At 39.5% G+C, this 22,261-nt stretch overlaps 1 protein-coding gene across 1 annotated transcript in view; it reads right to left on the minus strand.

Annotated features, from left to right (window-relative positions):
- SPARCL1 (SPARC like 1) overlaps window positions 1–19,189 on the minus strand; it is a 56,881-nt gene extending 37,692 nt beyond the window's left edge. Inside the window, exon 1 of the mRNA XM_030819109.1 lies at window positions 18,345–19,189. The gene's annotated coding sequence lies outside the window, so the exon portion shown is untranslated. The remainder of the gene's footprint in view (window positions 1–18,344) is intronic.
- Window positions 19,190–22,261: the final 3,072 nt, after the last annotated feature.

The raw sequence follows: 22,261 nt of genomic DNA on the forward strand, positions 1-22,261 counted from the left end.
TCATTCCTCTCGGGCACTGGACAAGAACTCGGACACACTACGTGCAGGTACCCAAAAAGGCGGTCGCACTGGCCCTTTGCCCTTGCTGGAGGAAGGCAGCTGCCCCATGTGATGAGGCAAAGGGCTCACTGAGCTGATAACACACTGCTGTCTGCGGACGGTGGAGCTAAAAGAGTATGGTTACATGCCCTCTGGGGCTTGGCGCGGCCGGTGCCCACACCTGGACACTGGTGAGGGGCCCACATGGAGTTTGCTCCCGCTGGTGCCAAAGTAGCCAGTTCCTGCCTTCGCTCGCTCAGGTTCCTGCAGTCATTGGCTTGCGCGCTCCCTCCTGCAAGGGATTGAGCAGGGCGGGCTGAGTGAACAAGGCACCCTGCTGCGAGTTCCGTGAAGGGGTCAAGAAAATATCCTGCATCAAAGTCAGTTGTGGTGGGGGGATCAATCACACCATGAAAACCATCAAGTGTCACCCACCTCTCCCTCTCTCAGAGAATGGGTTGTTCATTTACCAAAACACAACTGGATAGTTCTAAGAAATAATTAAAAAAAGAACAGATAAAACTTAATGACGAATTAGATATTGTAGGAATATGAGAAGGAAAAGTCGTGAGTCACATTTCTAATATGAACCACTTAGTAAATGGTGGTATTAATTACCAAGGTGAAGGATTATAGGAGGAAGGTTTGGTTTTAGAAGAAAGATAGTGAATTAGTTTTGGGCTTGTTGAATTTAAGTAGAGATATCTAGTAGATACTTGGGTAGATAGGTCTAGAGGTAAGCATGGAGTTTGGGGTTACAGATGTAGTTTGCATGCTGTAGCATGAGCAGTTATTCAACCAGTTGAGCAGAGAGCTGGAGCCAGAACCCTGGGGAGTGAAGATCATTAGGCACCATCAGAGGATGGAAGAGCTAAAGATACAAACAGTAAGAGGAATAAGAGTCACATGAGAAAAGGGAAGTGTTAAATGTCACGGAGAGTTCAAAGCAAACAAGGTCAGGAAATTATCCATTGCCTCTGGAAGTGCAGAGGTTACTGAGGAGCTCAGGGAGAGCAGTTTTGTTGCTGTGGTGTCGGTGGATGCCAGCCTGCAGTGATTGGAGAGTGAACAGGCAGTGATGAAGTGAGGACAGTGAGTGTAGACCACTCTAAAAATGATTGGCTGTGCAAAGGAGAGTAACGTGGTAGCTTAAAGGGAATGTGCAGTTACAGGAAATTTATATTTGTATTTGAATGTGATCATTCAGATTCCTTTCCTTTCTTTTCCTCTTTCTTTTTTTTTTTTTGAGAAACAGTCTCACTCTGTTTTCCAGGCTAGAGTGCAGCGGCGTGATCTAGGCTCACTGCAACCTCCGCCTCCCGGGTTCAAGCGATTCTCATGCCTCAGCCTCCTGAGTAGCTGGGATTATAGGCATGCGCCACCAAACCCAGCTAATTTTTTGTATTTTTAGTAGAGATGGGGTTTACCATGTTGGTCAGGCTGGTCTCAAACTCCTGACCTCAGGTGATCCACCTGCCTCAGCCCCCTGAAAGTACTGGGATTACAGGCATGAGCCACCATGCCCGGCCCCAGATTTCCCTTCTATGCTGAAGGGAAAAGACAGGTAAATAAGGAAAAATTGAAGATAAAGGGTAAGAGAGGAGATATGGTAAACAGTGATGACCCCCAGTAAACCGCAACTTCTGGGCTTCATTTCCCTATGACGTGGGCCTTAACCTTGTGATTTGCTTTGACCAATGTGACATTAGCAAGCATGATGCCAGCAGAAACTTGGTAAACCTTTGCACATTGGAGTTTTTCCTCTTGGTGGAAGCTATCAGCCGTGCTGTACAAAAGCTTGACCCAGACTACTGAATGATCAGAGACCATGTGGCCAGAACCTTGCAGGATAACAGACCCTCCTGGATGATTCAGCCCCAGATGTGTTCCTAGCTCACTGAAGCCAAATGAATTAACTCCAGATAAAATCAGCAGAAGAATCATGCAGTCGAGCCCAATCCAGATTGGAGAATTATGAGCAAATAAAGGGATGTGATTTTAAGCCATTTAATGTGAGAACATACTGTTTTACAGCAACTGATAACCAAAACAAGGAAAAACAAACCAGTTGCCAAAACCGTTAGCAAGACAATATTTCATAACAATTAAAGGCATAAGTTCTGAAACAGGATGTCATAGGCTCTAATACTTAATTTGCATAAATGAGCAAATTGTGTAGCTTTTGGGGGCTTCAGCTCATTGTCTATAAAATAGTATGAAGATTAAGTGAGACAATACCATCTTAGTAAGTCCTGGATACATATTTACTGGTCTACTATTAAAGCACATGTGAAAAGTTTAACTCCAAAGAGAAGGAGGAACTCTTTATTCTTTAACACAAAAGGGAGGAAAGTTTAACTGTAAGGATGTCTTGAGGCAGGGTTCCAAGGAATATTAACTTATTAAGATGGATTTAATTATACCTTCCTTGTATTTATTTAGCATTTCACAGTTTATAAAATGTTTTCTTATATACTCTCTCATTTGATTCAATGAAGAAAGGAGGGAAATAATTTTTAAATGTAAAGAAACAGAAATTTGAAGAGTCTAAATTATTTGGCCAAATGTACAGGGCTTAAGAGGTGGGCAAGAATTAGAAACACTGAGCTTTGGACTCAGTATCCAATATTCTCCCCAAACAGACTAGTGAACAGGCTATAGACTAGAAGCCAGGAGTTCTGGCTTTGGGCCCTGGCTTTGCCAAGTACTAAATACTACCTTGAACAAATTACTTTCTCTCTCCAAACTTCATCTATGGGATGGGAATAACAATTCTTTCCGATGTCAAAGGTAGCTCTTTGCAAGGTGAGGTGAGGAAGCTCTTTGCAAACTCTGAAGTACCTTACACATGCAAATGATTATTTTCATTGTTCTGCCTGCTGCCTGTCATCAGTAATATCATTAGAGTCATTTATATTTTGTATTAACTACATATGTCTTGTATGAAGTGTGATATAAGGGAAAAGAACCTTAGTGTTTCTCCTCCCCTTTTCCGTATCTTCCTCCTCTAGGGGATTTCAAGCTTCCCAGGAGCCAGTTCCAGAACATATTTACTTTTAGTTCACTCATTAAACACAAACTCACCTATCCTATATTCTATACTTTTAAATCTTTGTTTTTTGTATGCATCTAAACCATACTGAGGAAATAGGAATATTCCTGAATTAGGGCTGGGCATGGTGGCTCATGCCTGTAATCCCACCACTTTGGGAGGCTGAGGCGGGCAGATCACTTGAGCTCAGGCGTTTGAGACCAGCCTGGCCAACATGGCGAAACCCCATCTCTACTGAAAACACAAAAATTAGCTGGGCATGGCGGCATGAGCCTGTAATCCCAGCTACTTGGGAGGCTGAGGCAGGAGAATTGCTTGAACCGAGGAGGTGGAGGTTGCAGTGAGCCAAGATTGAGCCACTGCACTCCAGCCTGGGCAATAGAGTGAGACGCCATCTCAAAAAAAAAAGATTATTCCTGAATTAATATATTTCTGTTCTCAGATAAGAGGTATGTTCACATTGTTCTTAACCCAAAAAGAGCTATCGAATGCTGAGAATCCTGGAGTAGCTGTATGGAAGATATTTTAAGGCACAGAACAAGTCTAGGGACTGTCATATAACCTCAGATGGCCACTTGTGCAGGCTTTTTCAGAGCCAACATTTACTGAATGGTCCCTGATTATTACTGAGTCCAAAGATGGAACTATTTTTTAAGAGTGTTTTCCATCCTGTAATTGAAAACAAAATTTAAATGCAGAGCATGGTCATGTCATTTAGAATGATCCAAGCAGGAAACCCCTTCAAGTTTCAATTATAAAGAAGATGCCTGTGTTTTATTTTTGAAGGACCTTGTGGGACAATCCAGTATCTACACTTTAAAACGCCTTGTGTTCTTCCGTCGTGTTCCATGTTGTCCTTTAGACTAGTCACTGGGCATTTTTGTCTCACTGAGCTAATTGTATTTGCCACATATTGATAAAAAATAATTTCATGGCCTTTAGCTTCTTATTTTAAGAACTGAGCAAATGTGCTGATTGTGTAAATAAGACAGAATGGAGAACTTTCCTGGGAAATGAGAGATATTTTGAAAAACAACTGTCATACTGAAGACTCAGGGAGGCTTAATTAGCTGATGCTTGCAAAGTACTTTGAAAAATCAAAACCATGATGTCCTTGCTAAGTATGATGAATACCATTTATTCTTGGATGAGTAAAAAGTCGTTTATTTTGAGACATTCAAGTTTGGTGTGCACTGACTACAAAATACAGATTATTTTTGCAGAAATAGAAAATAAAACTCCAGAGGAAAAATGCAAAAATGAGACAAATTTTGGAATACACAGAGTTATTATTCTCAAAGACTTAAATATGCAGTATTGATGTGAAACTAAATAAATATTATTTTGCTCAAATGCGTGAGCTTCTTCGAAGGCAGCCACATAGTTTAAAGGACAGTTGGTATGGAACTGGAAGATCTAAGTTCCAGACTTGAACTGCCTTTTACCAGCTAAGAGACTTTGGTCAAGTCACTGGTTTCTTCATCTACAAAACAGGAAAAAAAAAATACGTTTTCTTATCTATCTTCTGGAGTTGTTTTGAGATTCAAATGTGATCCTATATTTATTTGGTAATTTCACCAACTGGAAAAATGAAATGAAAGATGTTATCATATATTTGAAACACTCATAAGGCAGAAAATGGCTTAATAACCCCAATAATGAATAAGTCAGATATTTTAATTCATCCCTTTACTAGAGTCCTTAGGTTATTTCTTTCTTTCCTTCATCCCACTGTTTCTTTTTATGGATTTAGAGAGGTTAAAGATGAGAGATGATAGGTAACTGGAAGGAGAGCCCTTTCCTTCTGTTAGGAACAGGGTGTCTCATTACCAAACTTTCAGGAGAACCTCAGCTGGAATTTTAAAAGATGATAGCTAGACAGCGTTTTATTCAAACATTCAGCGTTTGAATTTCAAATGCCTAGAGTTTTTCTATTGGCTGATCCATCTACCATTAAAACAAATCTCCAGAGGAATCATTTGTCATGGCAGAAATAGGTCTCCCATTAAGAGCCAAACACCCACAAATGTCAACTCTATTCTGACTCACATGGGTAGCTGCCTTGAGACAATTTCTTACATTTCTTATTTAATAGGTATAAATATTGTGGTAGAGATTGCTGTAAATTCTTTGCTGTTTCTGCTATTGAGAGGTGGAGTCTAATTCTCCTTGCCTTAAACTGGACTGGGTTTAGTGACTTACTTGGCCAATTGATTGAGATAGAAATGATGTTCTGGGACTTCTGAGGCTAGCTCATAAGAAACCTTGGAACTTTTACCTGGATCTCCTGGAAAACTCATTTTGGGAGCCTTGAGCCATTTTCTGGGTCTGTCATGTCACAGAAGATACTTCAACAGTTCTACCAATCCCAGCTTTGCATCTGTCCTTGCAAATGCACAGGACACATGAGTGGAGAGATCTTGTGCCACTCCAGATCAACTCACCTAGCTGAGTACCTCTGAGAGGCCTGTCCAAATTTCTGACCCACCAGATCTCGAGACATTATGAAACAGTTGTTTTGAGTCACTAAGTTTTAAGAAGCAATATATAATTGGCTATAAACATTAAATATTTCTCTGCGGAATAGCACTCAAGTATACTCATTAGTAGTAGAATCACTTATGGTCATCAAAGTATTATTTTATTGAAAAAGTACATTTTTATCTTAGACCATTTAATAGTAGCTCATTCAATGGCATATACATTTCCTGAGATTTTACTATATGCCAGGTTCTATGCTAAGCACTTCACCTGTGTACCACCCATGCACTCCCATCTGTGACCCTCACCTCCATTTCACAGAACTACCATTCAGTGAGTGCTTCCTGACCATCCCTCTTTGCCACCGTGCCCAGTCAGCAGTGAGGAGCATGGAAGCCAAAGGGTACCTGGAGGGACAGCTTTTCAGACACATTCTTAAAGGTCTGTTTCTTTCTTGCTCAGGCGAAACTAGTCCAATCCTCCTTTTCTATAATGTGTAATTGAGGGATTACTTTAATTATATTTAGAAGATTCCCCAGGCTTATCTTACCCAAGCTTGTGCAATAGCCACCTTTCACCACCTCTTAATCATGCCTTTCAGAGTTTCTCATCTTATCATACCACTCACTAATCTCACTGTGTCTCATTCCAGAGCTCCAGATGGGATGGATCCATCCAGGGAGACAGTTGCCTGTTCTTTTTCTCAGACATTTGCCAATCCTTCAGAAAGGGTCCACCACCCCCTGCCCTGTGTTATAGTGGGAGAAATTATTTTGGCTATATTTATTTTTCTTTGCTCAAGTCCTGCTATGGTATCTGTGCTACTATTTTCTCTTTGTCAGAGAAAGAGAACACAGGATTTTCTCATATTTACATTTATTTATTTTTCTCGACTTTTTGTTGTATTTGGGGTATAGACATTTGAATATGGCCAGGATAGACATGCCATAAAACTAGGAAGCTTGAGTTTCAAGGCCCCTCACTTGTGCAGGCTCCATACAAAGTTCTAGACTTGATTTTGACTTTCATATTTTTAAAAAAGAAGGTCCCAAACATACGTATAAACTCTTGGCTTCACAAACCCTGAATCTGCTCTTCGGATGGCTCACCTGAAGTCCTGGCATTTGTGACGTTGCAGTAACTTAATAATATCTGAATGATTGGCTTCATGTTGTTAATAGTATGACAATACACCTTTTAAAGCCTAGCCCCTGTAATTATCAGATAGATTAATCCTCTGCTTTTTCTGCCTTTAACTCTTCTCCCTACCCTTTAATTTATTTGTTTCTCTACTACCCCTGTAATTTCTTTCCCCTGAATGCCTAGTTCTTGGCTTTATCCTCTGACTGCTCTTATTTGAATTTCCCTTATTAGTTAAACTCTACCAGTATAATATAAAACTCCTTTGGATTCAGTGGAAATTGTCTCTCTTTTGCTAACAGAGTAAGTCAGTTGTTAAATTCTGCTAGTTGGGAGAGGAATTTCAAGTGCTTTCCGCTCTGTGAATGGACCAAGAATTATTCATTGGGGGGTAGTTCTCTTCCAGGATTAAGAAAAACAACAAATAATACCAAAGAACAGTTCCAAGTAGCCTCATTCTCATGGTGTTGGGACCTTCTGGGGAATAATGGCATACTTTGATGAGCATTTAGTTCTTGTGTGAACCTCTAATGCAAGCATTCAGTCCCAGCAGAAGTCCCTTTAGGATTCAGATCATGGTCCAAGCTTCTCATGTACCTTGGTGAGGGCCAACACATTTAATATGGGAAACAATTGCTTGCTTACTTCAGTGGTGCAAAGTTACTTATTATCTACCTTTTCTGAAAGAAGCAGATGTAATAAACTCTAATGGATTTTAAGGCTAGAGTTTGAAAAGTTCTTTGAAAATAGGATGAAAACCTGGAAGCTTATTTATGCCTTCAGAGAGAAAACGTTAAGAAGATGCCTTCAAGTGACGAAAAGACACAGCTTGCCCACAGCTGGTCCACAGCTGTTAATTCTTCTCCTCCCACCGTGGGAAAAGATTCTTCCCCTCAAGCCAGACTTAATGGCTCGTGCCTGTAGTCCCAGCTACTGAGGAGGCTGAGGCAGGAGGATTGCTTGAGCCCAGGAGTTTGAGGCTACAGTTACCTCAGCCTATTATAACCTTGAATGATCCAATCCAGAGTGTTTTTCAAAGTATAATAAAACATTTGCTTTTGAAATCAATGGCTTCATTTTCAGATTGTAAGAAGACATCAGCTGTTTTTATCTGTGAGATATTGCTGATACTTCTCTTCCCCTCCTATGCCTATCCAAAAAGCTAATGAATACAAGATCAATACAAGTACCAAGGTTTCAACCAAGCATTTTTCTATTTTATAACAACATCTTCCACTATTTTCTTCTCCCCATATTTTAGGAAATTATTGAAAAGTTTTTCTAGAAAGATATTAACCTGCTTCCCTTTATAAAGTCCTTAAAACCCATTAGTTGGAGTTGGGCAACAGGGAAGAAAAAGAGAGAAAAAGAAGACACTTAGGGTTAAGAATTTGTGTTTTGTTTCTTCTGAATTCTAACAGAATACTCCCTTGATTTAGAGAGAATTAGCTGAAAATTGTTTGGTCCCCAGTAAAAGGTTGGGAGGATCCACTGAACTAATGGCTTGAAAGTTAAAAATGATTTCAATGAGCTAAGACAGCATGAACATCTGACCAAACACATCATGAAACCATTTACATGTTTTATTTATCCATCATAAAGGTCAATTCTTCTGATTTTTGTACATCTCAGAGTACCTTCCTATCGGGTCCCTATCTTTTTTTTTTTTTTTTTTTCTGAGATGAAGTCTTGCTCTGTTGCCCAGGCGTACAGTGGCCGATCTCTGCTCACTGCAACCTCCGCCTCCCAGGTTCAAGCAATTCTCCTGCCTCGACCTCCTGAGTAGCTGGGACCACAGGCACACACAACCACGCCTGGCTAATTTTTATATTTTTTAGTAGAGACGGGTTTTCACCATGTTGGTCAGGCTGGTCTTGAACTCCTGACCTCAAGTGATCCACCTGACTCAGCCTCCCAAAGTGCTGGGATTATAGGCATGAGCCATTGTGTCCGGCCTGGGTCCCTATCATATTATATAGGCAATTAGATAACTCAAGTTGAATCAAATAATGTAAAAATGCTTTGCTTTCAGAGCTATTTAGGGCGACTTTGAATGGTGGATTCGTTAACTCTGTAGGCATAGCACTTTTATTTGAACCTAGGGTAAAGTTTGTCCTAAGTTTTGAAAAAGATAACCATTTACCACTCCCCACTCCACTAATCTTCAATTAAAAACCTATTAGTTGACTGCATGATTCTTCTGAAAATTTGCAAGTTTTTTTCCCTATAAGCTGCAAATATGTATTTTACACACGTTCAGTGGAGTACAGTGATTATACAGAAGTGACAGAGATTTGAATAGAATGTGGTTAGTAATTTTATTATTAAATATCTCAGCAATTATAGACTTGTGTCAAGTATTTATAAAATATCTATTTTCATAAACTACTGTTTTGAGAACTGTTTCCATTTATCTCAACCAGGTTTTAGGAATTTAGGATGACCCCTCTCCAAGCAGTACTGCAGTCTCACTAACCTCAAGCACATCATGAAACCATTTACATGTTTTATTTATCCGCTGAAAGGGTGACACACAGCTTCGGATATCACAAAGGTGTCAGAAACAGGCCAGGCACGGTGGCTTACACCTGTAATCCCAGCACTTTGGGAGGCCGAGGTGGGTGGATCACTTGAGGCCAGAAGTTCAAGACCAGCCCGGCCAACATGGTGAAACCTCGTCTCTACTAAAAATACAAAAAGTAGCCAGGCATGGTGACAGGTGCCTGTAGTCCCAGCTACTCAGGAGGCTGAGGTAGGAGAATCACTTGAGCTGGGTAGGCGGAGGTTGCTGTGAGCCGAGATTGCACCACTGCACACTGTACTCTAGTCTGGGTGACAGAGCCAGACACTGTCTCAAAAAAAAAAAAAAAGTTGTTGGAAACAGATTATGGGAGGATATTGGCCTAAATAATTCACTAATTTATTTATTGTTTAACATGGCATTCCAAGTTCAATAAGAAAAGCCATCTTGCAGGAAAAAAAGTGTGTGGGAGGGAGCAAGTGTTGGCTCAAAATTTGCTTTGCCTGACTAATGGATCCTTGAGGAAACTCCCCAAACTCCTGGAATCAGATATGAAAACGTTTTTCCTTTTTGTGGGAGTAGGGGGTAGTAGATTATGACTTTTGTTCCTAAGCAAGGCAAGCCAAGGTCATTGCAACCTTCCTGCATAATTGCCAAAGTGAGAAGGCAGAGCACAAGCATATCCCCTGCTTGAAGCCCTTTTGTTTAGTTTCCTTTTGTTCAAAAAGATTGGCTTTCACCATGGAGAGGCTGTAATTGGATTTCACCATGAAAAGAAGTTGTAATTGGATTTCTCAGCACTCTACAAGCTCTGTCTCTGGAAAAGCAAGGAAAAAGGGCCTAAATATCCTTTCTGCTAGCTGGAAAACAGCCCAGCCAAGCCCTTAGAGATTGACCTGAAAGGTATGGGCAGAATGGGCCATGTGTGTGTCAGCTACCTCCCATCTTTGATGAAAAGCTATGTGTGTAATAGCTAAATATCGCTCCTGAAATTTGTATCTCCTAGAAAAGAGGAGGGTGTCTAAAGTTTGGTATACACTAAAACACAAAAACATCATTCTCCGTCTAGATTTATTAGGGAACTTACACAAACGACCAGAATATGTTTTTATTTTCGGTACTATAGTTTATTTTGCATTCTTTTTTTGTAATTGGTTCCACTTCAGTTTCTATGATATTTCCTAGAAACTTAAATTACAGTAAGATTAGGTCGAAGTAGATATTTGTATTTGATTTATTTTCAGTTCCTATAGTTTTTTAGAACATGAATTTACATTTAAATTTTAAAAGATAAATTTTATTTTTGAAGTTCTGTATATTGCCATGCCACTTAAATCAACTTAGCATACCTGTCTCCCCGGGCACTTCTTGCCTTGCTATACTTCTTTCTATCTTCCTTCTCTTTCCTTTTCTCTTAAGCATTAATAAGCTGTCTGAACACTGAACCAGACTGTAAACGCAGTCATCCATACCTCTGAAAGGAAGAACAGGATTCCTCTTTCATATTGGCCACGTCAGTGACTCCCTGGAAATTTTAGTGCTGGTAGTTATTGCTTCAAGTCTTCCTAACTGAATTTTCCTTGTGTTGCCTATAGCGTTCCCCTGGTTTCTGAACCCTGCAGTCTGAACCCTCCAGTGGTTATAGCTCCTTCTCTGGCAGCCTCAGCAAAATTCACAAGTCTTCTTCCTTCCCTTCTGGGCCTAGGGAACTTGTTTCAATGTTTTTGGGTTTCAAGGCAGATGATAACAACTTGATCTGTTTATCGCTTTGTCTAAAGTTTAATGAACTAAGAAAGACATACCATGTGTACTAGAAAAAGGAGAGGTTTGTCCTGTTACTTTCTTTTTCTTATTACTCTTGGCCTATCATTTCCTGGAGTATGTACATCCATGCATCCAAATAAGGCCAGGTATCTTCTGTTGAATTTGTTTATATCAGAGGAAGCCTGTAGACTGCTATTTTTAGCAATTATTACAACTATGGAAAAATTTCCTTTCTGGGAAATGTAGTAAACAAAACAGTTATTATAGGTACTTTATAATCAGACTCAGAACTTTCCTGTTCACCTTGTTTTTACATAATAGTCAAAGGCCTTGTTATCAGAAAGCAAATCTCTTAGTCATATTTTGGCTAACATATACGTGCTGTTACCCGATCCAGTGTTAACACTGAAGCTTTAGAGCTTTTAAAGTATTAATGAGTCTCTGGGGAGAGCTCTATGGTTTAGCCCTGAAGTCATCTGAAGGATGAAAAAGACGTTCTTCTATTTCGAGTTCTCTGCTGAGTCACCATCTGACATCAAGGTGTCCCAGCCCTGTGAGTGTATATGATATACTCAGAGTCAATGACTTAAGACTTTTCTGGGCATCTGACCTTCAAATGCCCATCATCCTTCCTAATTGAACCTACCACCATATGGGTCTGAGCTAGGGATATACATGGTCATGCCTGTTGGGGCTTTGAGACTAACCAAAAAGCCATCCAGACATTAAAGGTATACATTAAACTTGAATCAAGCAGAGGGCACATATATTTAGTGATCAGGGAAGGGAGTATTATGGAGATTTACATCTTCCACTGCCTGCCCTTGCTCTCGGGAGCTGGCTGCCTCTCAGTTCCTCAAATAGGCCACGATCCCTCTTGCTCCAGGGTCTTTGCACAAGTGTTCACGCTGTCAGAATTCTCTGCCAGCACCCACTCCTCCCAGCCACCACCACCAAACACACACACACACACACACACACACACACACACACACACACACACACAGAGTTAACCTCTATTCAGACTTCAGATCATGGAAATTCATTATTGACCCTGAGTGGAGGTCAGGATCCTCATATACTCTCTTAGAACAAAGGTGTTTTGCCTTCATAACACTTATTTCAGTGTATCATTATATATGGCATGTGTTCAAATAAAATGTGTTTTTTTTCATGCCCCCAAATCCTGCTGTAAAAAAGAGGGATTTGCCTTATATTCAAGTGCTTCCAAAGTCTCTCACATTAACGGCCACTGTCTCAGTTTCTTCATTTTGAGCAGCAAAGTACTATTCAAAAAAACAATTAGAAATCATCTCAAGTGGCTGGGCATGGTGGCTCATGCCTGTAATCCCAGCACTCTGGGAGGCCGAGGTGGGTGATCACCTGAGGTAAGGAGTTCAAGACCAGCCTAGCCAACATGACGAAACCCTGTCTCTACTAAAAATACAAAAAATTAGCCAGGCGTGGTGGTGCACACCTGTAATCCTAGCCACTAGGGAGGCTGAGGCAGAAGAATTGCTCCAGCCCAGGAGGTAGAGGTTGCAGGGACCCAAGGTCACACCTCTGCACTCCAGCATGGATGACAGAATGAGACTCTGTCTCAAAAAAAAAAAAATCTCAAGCAATGCTTATTTTTGTTCTTAGGAAAATCACCTTGACAAAATGGATGAAAAAATAGATAAAGATATTTAAAGCAGGTTTAGTCATTATTCCTGAGGTATGACTTCATTATTGCAAGTTGGAATCACACAGTTTTAGAAAGCCACACCTACAGTTTCAAGTGGTTTTTAAATAAGTGCTTTAAAGAGCACTGGAAAAAACAATCTAGTAAGTAATGAAAGTGTGGAGAGCATGACCACGAATGAGGACTAATGCCTGGGGATTAAATTTGCAGCATCAGCAGATGTTTAGCAACTTGCAGAAGGATTGATGATGTGCTCTGTATTAATTACAGCTTGGATCTAGTGAACATACACATTGGTGTTAAAGATGCGTATGAAGAGTTTTAACAAAATTGTTTCATGAAATGTGAGAAAGGAAAAAGTCATGTTAATAAGTATAAAACATTTAAATTAAAATAACGTATTAAATATGTATGTGAACCATAGATTAAATATCCCAAGTGTGCATTACAATATATTACCCATTTGTACATTCTGTTTGGCCAAACACTTTGGTTGAGGATGTTCTCACTAGAAAGATGAAGATGGCATTGTATTTGGGGGCACCTTATGTTTGGGCCTATGCAGTTTTCATTATTGTGATGGTTTGATTAATGACCATTTTCATAACTACATGATAAGCACCACAAGAGCTCAGCCCCTCTCTAGTTTTGCTCCCTGCTGCATCTCTGGCATTTTGCATGGGATAGAACACTGAATACATTAGTTGTTTGAGATGTAAGATAAAAATGCTAACTTATTTTCATTATTGCATGACCTAGAAAACACTGGAGGAACTGAAACAGAAACTTAATAAAAAGTTAATGAAAGATAAGATGTTTTAATACTTTTTACCCTAGTGTTAATCAAGATGAGATGGGTCTTTATAAATGTAAAAAGTCACAATTCTTTTTTTTCCCCCTTTAGAAATCAAATGGTTCACATTTATGCAATGATAATTCTGAGGCCTCTATTCATTATATTTAACTCACTGGGAGATTCTAAGTTCAAAAAGGCCATTCATGTCAGAGTTAGATCAAACTGAAACTTACCCAATAGCCCCACAGACAGATCTTTTTGAAAAACATGGAAATTGACCCTCCTGGTCTTCAAGTGTGAAACTTATATTTGTTTTATCTAAGTTCCTTCCTCAGGACAGGACCTTCAGACTTCTAAAAAAGTATAAAAGAATGGAAACTCACCAGATCACTGCAGCAGATGCCTGACCCCTTATTCACCATGATTGTTTCCTTACCCCTCCCTAGTTCTTATTTTCTTACACATTGTTACATTTCTCCCCTGCTATGTAAACCCCTAGTTTTAGTCAGTTAGTGAGATGGATTTGAGACTGTCCTCCCCTCTCCTCAGCTGCAGCACCTGATTAAAGCATTCTTCATTGGCAATACTTGTTGTCTCAGTGATTGGCTTTCTATGAAGTGAGCTGCAGGACCTATACTGGAACCTTGGTGTTTCAGTAACAAAACCATGAAAAAGAATTGTAATAGCTACTACTTATTAAGCATGTACATTCATTATTTTAGTTAATCATACAGTGATCATCTGGGCATGGTGGCTCACACCTGTAATCCCAGCACCTTGGGAGCTTGAGGCAAGCGGATCACTTGAGACCTGGAGTTTGAGAACAGCCTGGCCAACATGACAAAACCCCATCTCTACTAAAACAACAAAAATCAGCCAGGCATGATAGTACATGCCTGTAGTCCCAGCTACTCAGGAGGCTGGGGCACAAGAATCACTTGAACTCAGGAGGTGGAGGTTGCAGTGAGCTGAGATCATGTCATTGCACTCTAGCCTGGGCAACAGAGCAAGACTCTGTCTCAAAAAAAAAATAGAATGATCTTATGAATTAGCTGTTATCCACATTTCACAAGTGGGGGAAACTGAGGCTCCTGAGCTTAGCAGCCAACCTTTACCATGGGTTAGATACTGTAATAAATGCCTTACATGTTCAATCTCATTCAATTCCCATGACAATTTTATGACTGTTATTATATCTATTTCACAGATGAGAAGACAGAGGCACAGAATGGATTAGATTAAAACAACTAGAAGGTATGAGTGCCAGGATTCAAGTCCAGGCAGTCTGCCCCAGAATTCCCCTCCATAACCACTATACCTCCCACATCGTGAAGATGGGAGGAAGCAGTGGGAACTTGAAAAATGGATTTATTGCAGGGTGTGCTGCAGTATGTGTATCATGTGAGGCCATTTCTATTTCTCTTCCTTTGCCTTCCCAGTTGTTTTTCCCCTGTATGCCACAGTAAACTAGCCACTGTTTTAGCAGCTCTCTTGTTGATTTTTAAAATACCTATTCACTAAATCTTTAAAGGAAACATTTAGCTACTGCAATGGGTGTACATAAGTTGGTTGTGTAATAGGAAGGAAACAAGCCAGGACTGGAGACTTCATTTCTAAAGAAGGATTTTAAAGCAGACTAAGAGTTATTTCCCAGAGCGGGTCATGAAGCAGGAGTCTCTCTACACCCTTTCATTGCTATGACGACAGCCTGCTCCTGCTACATGCAGCCAGAAAAAGCAGCTGACATTTCAATACTAGGAACATAGGGGAGAGGTTTACAAAAACGCAAAACAAAGACAAAAAAAAAAACAAAAAAAGACTCTTTCACTTGAATTTCAGTTAGAGAGGAAAAAATATCCCCTGGAGCAAGTCAAAAGCCCTATTCTTGCCTTTAGAAGAAATAAGAAAGAAGAAATGTTGGGGGCCTTCCCTCTTGTCCAAGTAGGCCAATAAAACAGAATTGATGGCAAAGTAGCATTTCTTCCCACTCTGTGTAATGGCAAGCTGACATATAACACTTTCTTTGGTTTCCTTTGACTCGGCCATTAAGAAGCTAACTGATGCAGCAGTGAAGGCTCATAGTAGTAAATACCTCGTGTTGAGGCCCCCCCACCAGGGGAAAATAGTAATGTCAGATTTACTTTTACATTTCTTTGGATAAAAAAGGCAATTCAAAGGATATTTCCTTCTTGATCTCCGTTGTTACTACCAGAGAAATCATTGCAAGTATGTAACAGAGGCCTCACTGATGTACGAGATTCCTTATAAGCAACCTGTCAACTTTCCTATGTGTTTACTTCTCTGCCAGGTGCTACACTTGGCATTTAATAAACATCACATTTCATTCCTACAACGACCTCATTTGTGTGTATTATTATCCCCATTTTGCTAAACGGATGGGTAAACTGAGTTATGGAGGTGGGAAGTAACTGCCGAAGCTTACACTGATTGTAAGAGGCAGAGTCAGGATTCTAGCCCAGATGCATTGGACTCTGAAGCCCATGCTCTGTCCACTCTGCTGTGCTGCTTCAGAAGCATAGACCCGGCATTCATATTTTATTATACAGCAAAATGTATAAGTACAAGGAAGAAACCCTGAGAAAATATCTAGAGTCAGTTCCTGTTCTACGGAGTTTCAATAGGGACGTATAGTTAGTCCAGTACTTTCATATTATCTACGATTGATTGATTGCTTTAATGTACCAGACATGGCTCTTTTCTTCACTTAATTCTTACAACAAATCTCTGAGGTAGCTACTGATTTTATAATCCCATTTCCATGAATGAAGAGACTGACGCACAAAGAGATTAAGTTGTTTGCCCAAAGTCACAGAGCTATTTTGCGGTAAAGCTTGGATATAACCATGGTCTTATATAAACCAGGTCCATATGGTCAGATATAAACCACAGGTCATGGTCTCATTCACTTTATTAGGTTGCCTCCCCACCTTTGGAACAATCAGTCAAGACCATGCCCTCTGTTTTTCAAAGTTCTATCCATCTTTTGATGACTAAGACAAAAGCCAGGCTAGCCTGGCTAGTAGTGCTATCATTGCTAACTCAGCCGTTGGCAGAAGATGCCCTGTGAGCCCCATGAGAAACAGACCCTGGCCTGGTTGGACATCTCTCAGGCAGTTCTACTGGATTTATTTATGGGGGTCTCCTTCTCCACTGAAGATCATTCTAGAGGGATAAGTGAGGACTACGTGCACTTCAAATCTTCTAACAAGTTGTTTATGCTCTTCTTGGTGGAAAAGTGTTCCCAACCTGTTCTGAATATGGTGCTAAACTTAAGTAAAATAGCAGTGTTTAAGCCAACTGAGTAAAAAGAACAGTCAAGAGGAAATGAAATAAATAATGTTTTCAAGTTGTCCAGATACATCACTATTCATTTTATTTCTGTCATCACTATTATTTTTACTTAGTTGATACGTGAATCTGTGCCATGAGAAGCTATTGGGGATTAAATCTCAAAAGACCTAGGAAGGAAATGCCAGCACTCTAATTGCTCAATGGCTGTGTGAAAATTCTCTGAAAGAAAAAGGCAAGGTTCATAAATAACACGTGCATATTCTTCTCCAAAATGTGGAAAGTGGCACTAGTTGATTGGATGATAAGTAGATGAAATAAACTGCTCTGCTTTGCTAGATCTTATTAAATGAACAGAAATATAAACTTAAATCTTTCCAAAGAGGGTGTTTTTAATAAAAAAAAAACATAGTTAACAATAGTCACAACCATCAGGTTTAACTGAGTAAGCTGTGAACTGAAAAAAGCTGGTGTCTACGAGAAAGGAGAGAATAAAAAAAAAAGATTTCTGCTGACTTGGACTGAGTGAACATTTCTATTCAATGTGCTTAGGCCCTGGGCCAGAGGAGAGCTCAGATACAATGCCAAGGTGACATATTTAACCTCTCTGCAGATTAAAGGCAGTGCAAAAGAGATACTCTTTCTGCAGTACCTCTTGGTGTACTGTTTCAACAGTATTGATCTGCAGTTGAAAGCATGTTTTTTTTTTTCTTTCTTTCTTTCTCTTGCAGAGTGACCTTTAATACCTGGGAAGGACGAATAAGCACAACTTACATTATTGCTTTATTTTAGAAAAGAGAGCCAGAAATGGTAGTACATTATAATATGAGTTATCATAATCTCTTTAGCTCTTTAATTCTCCTCTCCCATTTTTGCTTTTGTAAATAAGACATTATCAAGAATTAGAGAAATTTTAGGTCTATGTGTGAGCATCTTAACAAATAATAGTAGGAGGCAAAAAATAATTAGTTATAAAGCTGTAAAAGGGAACCAAGAAAGGGAAAATAATCACAATAACTTAAAAATAATCAAACGAGAATATAGTATAAAAGGAGAAATTTTCCTACCTTTTGGAAAAGCAAAAAGTTCCGTTTCTACATTGCTGTTAGGCTCAGGAGATTGAATAACTTTAGATAATTTAAACATGGAAAACATACAAATTATTTGATTTGAAAGTTTTTTTTAAAAACTACCTTCTTTATAGTTTATTTCATATATGTAATAAAGTACTTCTACAAAACACATTACAAGATTCAGGCTTCACTAAGATCTGAATGCTACTGAGGCGATCAACAGTTCCACATTTCTATTCTTGGTCTTCACTAAAATCACCATCATTTATTAGTATTTGCTATTTAATTTCTCAGGAAACAAGAAAACATGAATACAAATGGTAAAATTCTCTGTTAAGTATCTTTTCTGTAAATCACACAAAATTTTTTTTGGTAAATAAATGGCTTTGTATTATTTAGGCAAAAATATTTGACAGCTTTATCAGATCACACAAATCAGCTTAACAAATGCAATTAGATAATGCCGTAAATTTATTACAACTTACCCTCAAGTAAGGGGCTGGACCCAGAGCCGCTGCAGCAAATTGAAGTTGAATCCCCTCTGCACACAGACAGGGAATAAAAGTTTGACAAACACCCGAGAAAAACTCTTTAAATCCCTTTCCTCGTTAGCTCTGCTTCTTTGCCCAGAGGCACATTCAAGTCTACTGGAGTTGAAATTCTGCTGCTCTGTCAACTAGTGGGGGTCTGAAGTGACAGACGAGAATTTGGAGGTTGGCACCAGAGAGTATTTCAGACTGTCATCGTTTTTGTTGCAGATTCCTGGATTTCCCTAGCAGGCTGGCCTCTCATGCGAGGGCTTTACAGGCAGTGCTTGCAAACCAAAAGGGAAAGAGCTAATTCTGGTGGCGTGGATGGGGTTAACAGTCTTCCCCTCAAGCTCTTGTTCTCAGAGCCTCATAACTTGGCCAGAATATAAGCACTTGGCTCTTTATGCATTTTTTTTTCTTTTTCAAACAACTCTGAAAGATTTGATAAGCAGCATCCCTTTTTTGGAGATTTTTATTTTAAGACCTTGAAAAGAAACTCCACGCTGTTGTTTCTTTCTAAAGGAAATTGGGGAGTAGGGATTAAAGGAGGGAAGAAGAGAAATGGCAGCAGATGCATTTTTACATTGCTCAATTGGAAATCGTTCTAGCAAATACAGTCTGAATTTTAATAGGAAGGCACTTCAGATACCTTAACCTTTGCATGAGCTTTGGAAATGTACATATATAAAAATGATTGCTCCTTATATTACAGATCACTTGTATGCTGATTCAGAAATGTTGCAGTTCTCCCCTCAACACAGCTCCTCACTGTAAATCCACGGTTATGATGGTTGGTCTCTAAGAAGGAGGTTTCCCATGAAAAAGAATGGAGGTGTGCACTTATTCTTGGCCGGGCATTCTGTTTATTTGTATATGTGTCTAATCTCTTCTACTGCTACTTCTACATTTATCATACATTTATTACGTGTCAGACACTGTGCTAACAGCTTTTTATGCGTTCTTATCAGTTGATCCTCACTATGCGTGGTAAGTTTTACTGTGTTCCCATTTGAGGAGTAGTGTCATACAGTGGTTGAATTGGCAGAATTTGAGGCCAGCCAGCTTGGATTTGCATCCTGTCTTCACCACTTCCTAACTATGACCCGGGACAAGTTATATAACCTCTCTAAAGCATCAGTGCTTTTATCTATAAGACCGGGATATGGAAATGATGATAATATCTATCTCGGCAATTGTTCTGAGTTTTAAGTTAGTTAATACGATAAACTGCATAGAACACCCCTGCCATGTAGCAGACACTCAATAAATGTTAGCTATTATCATTTACATAAGAGGAAACTAAAGCTTAGTAAGGGTGAGTGGTTTTTCCAGGGTCTCCAACTGTAACTTACAGGATGGGATTCCAAATCAGCTACCATGGCTGACAGCCGCACTTGTGTAACTTATCTATAATACCTCTATTATATGATATAGACATATATATTTATATATCATACCTGCTTCTGAGCAAGCTGTAAACTCCTTGAAGGAAGGGGATATGCCCTTTCTGCATTCTCCTGGTGCCTAGCACAGTGCTTTGCATACTGTAAATGTTCCATTATCATCAGATGAATAATTATAATTTAATTTAATTTAGATTTTCTAAATGCATGCCAATGTCTGGCCAAAAGCAAAAACACTGATAAAAACAAAATAAAACCAAAATAAACCAAAAACCCCCACCTACGATTCTAGGCAAATATGCCCTCAGCCAAATCTCTCAAAACACTTTAGAATCATTTGCCCTATTTATTTTCAGAACACTGCAAGAAAAAGGTAACAAGAATTATCTCTATTTTGCAGTTGGAGAGATTTGGGAGCAGAGGAAACTGGGCACTTTGCCTAGGAGCCAAAAACAAGTCACGGTGCAGCTGGGAACAATCTCACGTCTCTAGAATCAGGATAACTTGTTCCAAACCGCCTTTCCCAGGACAGGATGAAAGCACTTGATGTCTTTTTGCCTCAGACAATAGGATGTTTTTCCTTAGCCAAGGTCTAGGGGTTGAGCAATCTCCTCGGAGGAAGGATAAAGGGGTGGGCAGTGTTTGACCATGCTTCTCCCTGGTGTGCACATCCTTCGTGCACATCTGCTCTGAGAAGTGCGGAAGACACTGACCATTTTTCCAAGTCTCCCGAGGGGCGCTGGAGCAGTGAGACTATTGCAGAATATGTAAGAAAAGCATTTCTGAGGATTTGGCCTTAGTTGGCTAAGGAAAATTTTCTTGGGGACCCAAAATATTAACTTCTTATTCTAACTAGCATTCTCCATTTATTTGAGATGGCTTTGTAAGATTGATTTCAGGTGATTACATCAATTCAACGAGAATGTAGAAAAAAATTTCATTTAGAGGGCTCTGGAGAAAAAGTTACCCAACTAAAATTTTTTTTTCTGCTAAAATTGATATTTTATGCTTCTGTAAAATGATCAAAATAAATTTTCTTATGTAACTCTGTGTTAACCTAAAAAGTAATTACTTAAAGCAAACTGGATTCATCTCTTAAATGTAAATAGGCACCTAGAGAGTTCATTTGTAGGTGGTAAAGCTTGAGAATTTTGACTCTCAGTTTTATTGGAAGTCTTATTAATTTATAACATGATTAATAAAGACCCACTGTATTTCTTATAACAAAACAAGAGAGAAAAATGAATTTAAAAAAGGCCTTTGAATTCGCAGTGCCTTTTGAGTATAGCTTTATTTGGAAATGTTTGTTGGCAGATATTCAAACTCTTACTGTTTCTGAAGCTGTTTTTTCTAAAGTAGTTTACAGTTCGGAAAGCTGAGGACAATAAACCTGCAACAATACTCACCTAACAGATGGAGCTATAGATCAGATTTAGAAAACGTATCAGACGTCCAAATGGGTTGGGAAAAGTTTGACAAAAAGCTCATTATGTTACTGTACATGAAGAGACGTAACATCAGTGTTGGTCAGAGGATGTGACAGATGTCAACATCTAAGTGGATTTTCTTTTTTCTTTTTTTTTTTTTTTACCTTTTTGTGTTAGGATTCCCTCTGAGAATCTGACGAAAGCTGTGAGCAAGCTCCTAAAACCCATCTATGAAACTCCCCCCCCAATATCCTCTCAGGGATTCTATGTAGTTAAGAATCCCTAATTCAGGGGAAGGAGCAGAGAACACGTTAATTAATCCTCAAGCATATACAGAACTTCTTTGTTACATATAGCAGAAGCCTCTGGGTGTTATGAAAGAAATGTAGTTCCTGCCTATTAGGAGTCCAAGAGCCAAGGCATACACTCATTGTCAGAAAGTCGCATGATTCTTTTGGAATAGTGGAGATCCCCAGGAAGGAGGTAAGTATGGGTGAGTGAAAAAGCTGCAGTAAAAACAGAGTGTCTGTATTGATCTTGGCCAGGACCTGGCCTGTAGGACCCTCTTCCTTGCTTACCCAATTTATTAGTTTCCTAGGGCTGGCGTAACAAAATACCACAAATTGGGTGGCTTAAACAGCAGAAATTAATTTTCTCACTGTTCTGGAGGCTGGAAGTCCAAGATCAAGGTACCAGCAGGGTTGGTTTCTCCTGAGGCCTCTCTCCTTGGCTTGTGGATGGTCACTTTCTCGCTGTGTTCTCACACAGTCCTTCCCCTGGGCATGTGTGCTTCTGGTGTCTCTGCCTCTTTTTATAAGGATGCCAGTGTTGTTGGATTAGATCCTCACTTTTACATCTTCATTTAACCTTAATTTACCTCTTTAAAGGCTCTGTCTCTAAATATAGTGACATTGGGGGTTAGAACTTCAATTTATGAATTTTGGGGGAAATAATTCAGCCTATAACACCCCATGACATTTAAAATATTTTCCCCATTAGGTTTTTAATACCTTGATATTTAGTTCTCCGTGGGTCTTGCTTC

The sequence above is a fragment of the Nomascus leucogenys genome, chromosome 9 (assembly GCF_006542625.1).
Source record: "Nomascus leucogenys isolate Asia chromosome 9, Asia_NLE_v1, whole genome shotgun sequence".
NCBI lineage: Eukaryota > Metazoa > Chordata > Mammalia > Primates > Hylobatidae > Nomascus > Nomascus leucogenys.